The following is a 9,186-nucleotide window of genomic DNA, read 5'->3' on the forward strand; positions in this document are numbered from 1 at the left end:
TTTTGTCAGGCTTTAGTTAGAATTAAGCTTGTGTTTAAACCTGTTGCTCCGCCATGGTGTTTAAATTTAGTTCTTAAAGTTCTTCAAGGGGTTCCGTTTGAACCTTTGCATTCCATAGATATTAAACTTTTATCTTGGAAAGTTCTGTTTCTAGTAGCTATCTCCTAGGCTCGAAGAGTTTCGGAGTTATCTGCTTTACAGTGTGATTCCCCTTATCTGATTTTCCATGCAGATAAGGTAGTTTTGTGTACCAAACCTGGGTTTCTTCCTAAGGTAGTATCTAATAAGAACATCAATCAGGAGATTGTTGTTCCTTCATTATGTCCTAATCCTTCCTCAAATAAGGAACGTCTTTTACACTATCTTGATGTGGTTCGTGCTTTAAAGTTTTATTTACAAGCTACGAAGGATTTTCGGCAAACATTTGCTTTGTTTGTTGTCTACTCTGGACAGACGAGAGGCCAAAAGGCTTCGGCAACTTCTCTTTGTTTTTGGCTGAGAAGCATAATCCGCTTAGCTTATGAGACTGCTGGCCAGCAGCCTCCTCAAAGAATTACAGCTCATTCCACTAGAGCGGTGACTTCCACATAGACTTTTAAAAATGAGGCTTCTGTTGAACAGATTTGTAAGGCGGCGACTTGGTCTTCGCTTCATACTTTTTCTAAATTCTACAAATTCGATACTTTTGCTTCTTCGGAGGCTATTTTTGGGAGAAAGGTCTTACAGGCAGTGGTGCCTTCCGTTTAAGCGCCTGCCTTGTCCCTCCCTTCATCCGTGTCCTAAAGCTTTGGTATTGGTATCCCACAAGTAATGGATAAACCCGTGGACTGGATACACCTTTACAAGAGAAAACAAAATTTATGCTTACCTGATAAATTTATTTCTCTTGTGGTTTATCCAGTCCACGGCCCGCCCTGTCATTTTAAGGCAGGTGTTTTTTATTTTTAAACTACAGTCACCACTGCACCCTATAGTTTCTCCTTTTTTCTTGCTTGTCTTCGGTCGAATGACTGGGGGTGGCAGTTAGGGGAGGGGCTATATAGACAGCTCTGCTGTGGGTGTCCTCTTGCAGCTTCCTGTTGGGAAGGAGAGTATCCCACAAGTAATGGATGAACCCGTGGACTGGATACACCACAAGAGAAATAATTTATCAGGTAAGCATACATTTTGTTTTCCCTTATGTATAATGTGACAGCATTCAGCCTATTACAAAGGCATATACGTATGTAATGTAAACTCTTGCACATTCTCAGTACAAGCTGGCTCCAAAAGTAGGAGCAAAATATCCTTATAAAAATACGAAATGTATCGACTTGTAATTAAAATGTACATATTAATGCATTCCTTTCTAGCCATGCTTTTTTGAACTGGTGCAAGAAGTCTTAAAGGGACGCTGAACCCAAATTTTTTCTTTCGTGATTCAGATAGAGCATGCAATTTTAAGCAACTTTCTAAGTTACCCCTATTATCAATTTTTCTTTGTTCTCTTGCTATCTTTATTTGGATAAGGCATCTGAGCTTTTTTATGTATTCAGACACTAGACAGCACTTTTTTTATTGGTGGATGAATTTATCTACCAATCAGCAAGAACACAGGTTGTTCACCAAAAATGGGTCGACATCTAAACATACATTCTTGCATTTCAAATAGATACCAAGAGAATGAAGAAAATTTTGATAATAGGAGAAAATTAGAAAGTTGCTTAATTTCTTGCTCTATCTGAATCGTAAAAGAAAAAATTTGGGTTCAGTGTCCCTTTAAGCATTTTCAGATAACCTTTTTCAGATATAAAAGGACAGTCTACTCCAAAAATTTTATTTAAAAAGATAGATAATCCCTTTTATTACCCATTCCCCAGTTTTGCGCTACCAACATTATATTCATATTCTTTTAACCTGATTATCTTGTATTTAAGCCTCTCTTGACAGCTCCCTGATCACATGGCTATTATCTATTGACTTTCATTTTAGCCAATTAGTGCAGTGTCATCCACAACCCATGGGCGTGAGCACAATGCTATCTATATGGCCCACATGAATTAGCAGTGTCTTGTGAAAATCTAATAAAAAAAAAAGCATGTGATAAGGTTGTTCTGTAGTGGCTTAGAAACAGGCAGAAATTTAGAGGTTTTAATGTTAAAGTATATTAATATATCAATGTTGGTTGTGCAAATCTTGGGAATGGGTAGTAAAGGCATTATCTATCTTTTTAAACAAAAACTATTTTTGTGTTAACTGTTCCTTTAATAATAATAATGTACAAATGTGATTCTATTTGTAGCCAAAATCAAAGAACACCTGTTACTCCAATTTAAACACTTGAATCTGCAATGCTATTAATGGCAGAAACAATTAGAAACTGTTTTCTACAATCAGTTGACTACTTAAAGGGACATTATACACTATTTTTCTTTGCATAAATGTTTTGTAGATCCATTTATATAGCCCATACAGGTGTTTTGTTTTTTTTAAAAAAAAGTATAGTTTTGCTTAATTTTAAATGACATTGCTCTGATTTTCAGACTCCTAAACAAGCCCCGGTTTTTGGAGAATACCAAGGTATACCTACTCCAGCTTGCTCCTGTTTAGAGAGTCTTTTCATATGCAGAGGAAGGGGGGGGGGGGGTGGAGGGAGAGAGTGTCTTATTTCCCTTCCCACTTAAAGTGGGTGTTCTAACTACATTTTTAACAGAGCTAAACTGGGAGCTTCTAAGTAAGTTTTTAAACAGTTTTATACTGGATTTTTAAACCTGTATCTGTGTATATTATTCTTTATAGTAGTGTATTACATACAATTTTATGAAAATTGTTGTATATTGTCCCTTTAATAATTGTGATGGGGTAATTTTAAAGGTGAGTTATAAATCCTTTATGCTCCCAAAGTGGAGGTTTAAAGGGACTGTTTCCAATGGTTCATTTTACCTTATGGAGAGTATTAAATTGTTTACAACTAGCTCCTCTTACTTTATTTTGACATTCAAAATAGCTGATTTTTCCTGTGGTATCACTACATATTCTAAAAGTTGCTATGCTTATACAGTGTACTCAAAATTTAAATTTGATTCAGATATGGCATGCAATTTTAAACAACTTTCCAATTTACTTCTATTATCAGATTTGCTTCTCTTGGTATTCTCAGTTGAAACTTGAGGTTTACTAGGTTTAGCTGTAAAAACTGAAATACTCTGAGATGAGAGGCAGCCTTCAAGGGTTTAAAACCTAGACAGCTGTGCCATATAGATAACATTGTGCAAATCTGTCAAAAGACCTGAAATAAGGGGGCAGTCTGCAGAGGCTTAGAAGGTAATCAGAGGCAAAAAGTATATTAATGTAACAATGTTGATTATGTTAAACTGGGGAATGGGTAATTTATGTATCTTTTTAAACCAAAGCAATTCTGGCACAGACTGTCCCTTTTAAGTATAGGTTAAAGAAAACTTATATAAACATAGCCATCAGAAGAAATTACTCCTGTAGGAGGTAGAAGAATCAATAAAATGTTACTTTTCATTTGTTCTATATATTAGGCTTTTGTGTACAGATAATATAAAGAAGCATGTGTGTATACAGAAAGTGATAAACTAAGTTTTTCTGATTTCCCTGCAAATTCCACCCATTTTGATGGGTTGTGGTTTCAAAGGACAAAACGCACTGTTTTAAATGAAAAAATTAAACAAAGGAGCAATTTCTCCAACATTGGTGTGTCCGGTCCACGGCGTCATCCATTACTTGTGGGAATATTCTCTTCCCCAACAGGAAATGGCAAAGAGCACAGCAAAAGCTGTCCATATAGCCCCTCCTCAGGCTCCGCCCCCCAGTCATTCTCTTTGCCGCTCTGAACAAGTAGCATCTCCACGGAGATGGTGAAGAGTATGTGGTGTTTAATTGTAGTTTTTTATTCTGCTATCAAGAGTTTGTTATTTTAAAATAGTGCCGGTTTATACTATTTACTCTAAAACAGAAAGGGATGAAGAGTTCTGTTTAAGAGTATGATTTTAGCAGCAGTAACTAAAATCAATTGCTGTTCCCACGCAGGACTGTTGAGCCCAGAGAACTTCAGTTGGGGGGAACAGTTAGCAGACTTTTCTGCTCAAGTTATGACTAGTCCATTTTCTAACAAGACTGTGTAATGCTAGAAGACTGTTATTTTCCCTCTTGGGGATCGGTAAGCCATTTTCTTAGACTCTTAACAGAATGAGGGCTTATTATGGGCTATACACTGGTTGACACTCTTATGGGCTAAATCGATTGCTTTATTTAAGTTTTTTATGAAATCTAGAGGTGATTTATAAAACTTTTATTGTGGGGGAACGTTTTTAGGCGCCAGGCAGTTGCTTAGACACCTTTCCAGTCAGGAAGGGCCTTTCACTATAGTAGGCAGAGCCTCATTTTCGTGCCATAATTGCGCAGTTTCTTTTGGATGCAGTGCATGCAGCTGCATGTGAGAGGGTCTGGTGATCATTGAAAACGTTCCTGGAAGGCTTAATTTGGTATCGTATAACTCCTAAGGACAGGTGAAGTTGCAGCAAACGCTGTGGCTGGGACGGTAGTGGGGTTAAAAATTGTTATTTGATTAAACGGCTCCGGTTTCCTCATTTAAGGGGTTAAAAGCTTGAAAATTGCAATACTTTTAAGGCATTAAGACACTGGTGAAAATTTGGTAAAGATTGGATATTTCCTTCATACTTTTTCACACATTCAGAAATAAAGTGTGCTCTGTTTAACATTTAAAGAGACAGTAACGGTTTTGTTTTAAAACGTTTTTTTTTGCATTATTAACCTGTTTAAGCCTGTCTAACATGTCTGTACCTTCAGATAGATCATGTTCTGTATGTATGGAGGCCAAGGTGGTCCCCCCTTCAAATGTATGTGATAATTGTGCCATAGCGTCCAGACAAAGTAAGGACAGTACTGTCACATTTAATAAGGTTGCCCAAGATGATTCCTCAAATGAAGGTAGTGGGGATAGTTCATCATCCTCTCCTTCTGTGTCAACACCAGTTATGCCCGCGCAGGCGACCCCTAGTACATCTAGCGCGCCAATGCTTGTTACTATGCAACAATTAACGGCAGTAATGGATAATTCCATAGCTAATATTTTATCCAAAATGCCAGCATTTCAGAGAAAGCGTGATTGCTCAGTTTTAAATACAGTGGAGCAAGAAGGCGCTGACAATAGTTTATCTGTCATACCCTCACACCAGTCAGAAGTGGCAGTGAGGGAGGGTTTGTCGGAGGGAGAACTTTCAGATTCAGGAAGAATCTCTCAACAGGCAGAACCTGACGTTGTGACATTTAAGTTAGAGCATCTCCGCGCATTACTTATGGAGGTGCTATCTACTCTGGATGATTGTGACTCTTTGGTCATTCCAGAAAAATTGTGCAAGATGGACAAATTCTTAGAGGTCCCGGTGCACCCTGATGCCTTCCCGATCCCTAAAAGGGTGGCGGACATAGTGAATAAGGAGTGGGAGAGACCAGGCATACCCTTTGTCCCACCTCCTATATTTAAGAAATTGTTCCCCATGGTCGACCCAAGGAAGGACACATGGCAGACAGTCCCTAAGGGGCAGTTTCTACCCTAGCTAAGCGCACGACTATCCCCATTGAGGACAATTGTGCTTTAAAAGATCCTATGGATAAAAAATTGGAGGGTTTGCTTAAACCTTACCTCCTCCAACCAATTTCGTGCATTATTCCTGTCACTACGGCGGCGTGTTTCTGGTTCGATGAACTAGAAAAGTTGCCTAACATGGAGACTCCATATGAGGAAGTCATGGACAGAATTCACGCACTTAAGTTAGCTAATACCTTTATTTTAGATGCCGCTTTGCAATTAGCGAGACTAGCGGCGAAAAATTCAGGGTTTGCAATTGTGGCGCGCAGAGCGCTCTGGCTAAAGTCTTGGTCGGCGGATGTATCTTCCAAGACAAAATTGCTTAATATCCCTTTCAAAGGTAAGACCCTTTTTGGGCCGGAATTGAAAGAAATTATTTCAGACATCACTGGGGGAAAGGGCCATGCCCTCCCACAGGATAGGCCTTTCAAGGCTAAGAATAAGTCCAATTTTTGTTCCTTTCGCAATTTCAGGAACGGACCGGCTTCTAACTCTGCAGCCTCTAGACAAGATGGTAACGCTTCCCAGACTAATCCAGCTTGGAAACCAATGCAAGGCTGGAACAAGGGTAAACAGGCCAAGAAGCCTGCTGCTGCTACCAAGACAGCATGAAGGGGTAGCCCCCGATCCGGGACCGGATCTAGTAGGGGGCAGACTCTCTTTGCTCTGGCTTGGGCAAGAGATATTCAGGATCCTTGGGCACTAGAAATAGTCTCTCAGGGTTATCTTCTAGAATTCAAGGAACTACCCCCAAGGAGAAGGTTCCACATGTCTCACTTAACTTCAAACCAAATAAAGAGACAGGCATTCTTACATTGTGTAGAAGACCTGTTAAAGATGGGAGTGATACACTCAGTTCCAGCTGTGGAACAAGGTCAGGGGTTTTACTCAAACCGGTTTGTAGTTCCCAAAAAAGAGGGAACTTTCAGACCAATTCTGGATTTAAAAATTCTAAACAAATTTCTCAGAGTTCCATCGTTCAAAATGGAAACCATTCGAACAATTTTACCTACAATCCAGGAGGGTCAATATGACTACCGTGGATTTAAAGGATGCGTACCTACATATTCCTATCCACAAAGATCATCATCATCAGTTCCTAAGGTTCGCCTTTCTGGACAAACATTATCAGTTTGTGGCTCTTCCATTCGGTTTAGCCACTGCTCCCAGAATTTTCACAAAGGTGCTAGGGTCCCTTCTGGTGGTTCTAAGACCGAGGGGCATTGCAGTGGCACCTTATCTAGACGACATTCTAATTCAAGCGTCTCTTTCCAAGGCAAAGGCTCATACACACATTGTTCTAGCCTTTCTCAGATCTCACGGGTGGAAGGTGAACGTAGAAAAGAGTTCCCTTTTTGGGAACAATAATAGATTCTTTAGAAATGAAGATCTTCCTGACAGAAGTCAGAAAGTCAAAGCTTCTTAACGCTTGTCAAGTTCTTCACTCTATTCTGCAGCCTTCCATAGCTCAGTGCATGGAAGTAGTAGGGTTGATGGTTGCAGCAATGGACATAGTTCCTTTTGCTCGAATTCATCTAAGAGCATTACAACTGTGCATGCTCAATCAGTGGAATGGGGACTATGCAGACTTGTCTCCAAAGATTCAATTTAGACCAGATGACCAGAGATTCACTCCGTTGGTGGTTGACCCAGGATCACCTGTCTCGGGGAATGAGTTTCCGCAGACCAGAGTGAGTCATTGTCACGAACGACGCCAGTCTATTGGGCTGGGGCGCGGTCTTGGATTCCCTGAAAGCTCAGGGTCTATGGTCTCGGGAAGAGTCTCTTCTCCCGATAAACATCCTGGAACTGAGAGCGATATTCAATGCTCTCCGGGCTTGGCCTCAACTAGCGAAGGCCGGATTCATAAGATTCCAGTCAGACAACATGACGACTGTAGCTTACATCAACCATCAGGGAGGAACAAAGAGTTCCTTGGCGATGAGAGAGGTATCCAAGATCATCAAATGGGCGGAAGATCACTCCTGCCATCTATCTGCAATTCACATCCCAGGGGTAGACAACTGGGAGGCGGATTATTGGAGTCGTCAGACTTTCCATCCGGGGGAGTGGGAAATCCACACGGAGGTATTTGCCCAGTTGACTCAATTATGGGGCATTCCAGACATGGATCTGATGGCGTCTCGTCAGAACTTCAAGGTTCCTTGCTACGGGTCCAGATCCAGGGATCCCAAGGCGACTCTAGTGGATGCATTAGTGGCGCCTTGGTCGTTCAACCTAGCTTATGTGTTTCCACCGTTCCCTCTCCTTCCCAGGCTCGTAGCCAGGATCAAACAGGAGAAGGCCTCGGTGATTCTGATAGCTCCTGCGTGGCCACGCAGGACTTGGTATGCAGACCTGGTGAATATGTCATCGGCTCCACCATGGAAGCTACCTTTGAGACAGGATCTTCTAGTACAAGGTCCATTCGAACATCCAAATCTAGTCTCTCTGCAGCTGACTGCTTGGAAATTGAACGCTTGATTTTATCCAAGCGTGGGTTTTCAAATTCAGTGATAAATACTCTGGTCCAAGCCAGAAAACCTGTGACTAGAAAGATTTACCATAAAATATGGAAAAGATATATCTGTTGGTGTGAATCCAAGGGATTCTCCTGGAGTAAGATTAAAATTCCTAAGATCCTCTCCTTTCTCTAAGAAGGTTTGGATAAGGGATTGTCAGCGAGTTCTCTAAAAGGACAGATTTCTGCTTTATCTGTCTTGTTACACAAACGACTGTGCCAGATGTACAAGCTTTTGTACAGGCCTGTTTACAGACCCATGACTCCTCCTTGGAGTCTAAATTTAGTTCTTTCAGTTCTTCAAGGGGTTCCGTTTGAACCTTTGCATTCCATAGATATCAAGTTACTATCTTGGAAAGTTCTGTTTTTGGTTGCTATTTTTGGTTGCTATTTCTTCTGCTAGAAGAGTTTCTGAATTATCTGCTTTGCAGTGTAATCCACCCTATCTGGTGTTCCATTCAGATAAGGTCGTTTTGCGTACTAAGCCTGGTTTTCTTCTGAAAGTTGTTTCCAACAGGAATATTAACCAGGAAATAGTTGTTCCTTCTCTGTGTCCGAATCCAGTTTCAAAGAAGGAACGTTTGTTGCACAATTTAGATGTAGTTCGTGCTTTAAAGTTCTATTTAGAAGCAACTAAGGATTTTAGACAAACCTCATCTTTGTTTGTCGTTTACTCTGGTAAGAGGAGAGGACAAAAAGCTACTGCTACCTCTTTCTGGCTGAAAAGCATTATCCGATTGGCTTATGAGACTGCCGGACTGCAGCCTCCTGAACGAATCACAGCTCACTCCACTAGGGCTGTGGCTTCCACATGGGCCTTCAAGAACGAGGCTTCTGTTGGTCAGATATGTAAGGCAGTGACTTGGTCTTCTCTGCACACTTTTGCCAAATTCTACAAATTTGATACTTTTGCTTCTTCGGAGGCTGTTTTTGGGGGAGAGGTTTTGCAAGCCGTGGTGCCTTCCGTTTAGGTAACCTGATTTCCTCCCTCCCTTCATCCGTGTCCTAAAGCTTTGGTATTGGTTCCCACAAGTAATGGATGACGCCG

The sequence above is a fragment of the Bombina bombina genome, chromosome 9 (assembly GCF_027579735.1).
Source record: "Bombina bombina isolate aBomBom1 chromosome 9, aBomBom1.pri, whole genome shotgun sequence".
In the NCBI taxonomy this organism is placed as follows: domain Eukaryota; kingdom Metazoa; phylum Chordata; class Amphibia; order Anura; family Bombinatoridae; genus Bombina; species Bombina bombina.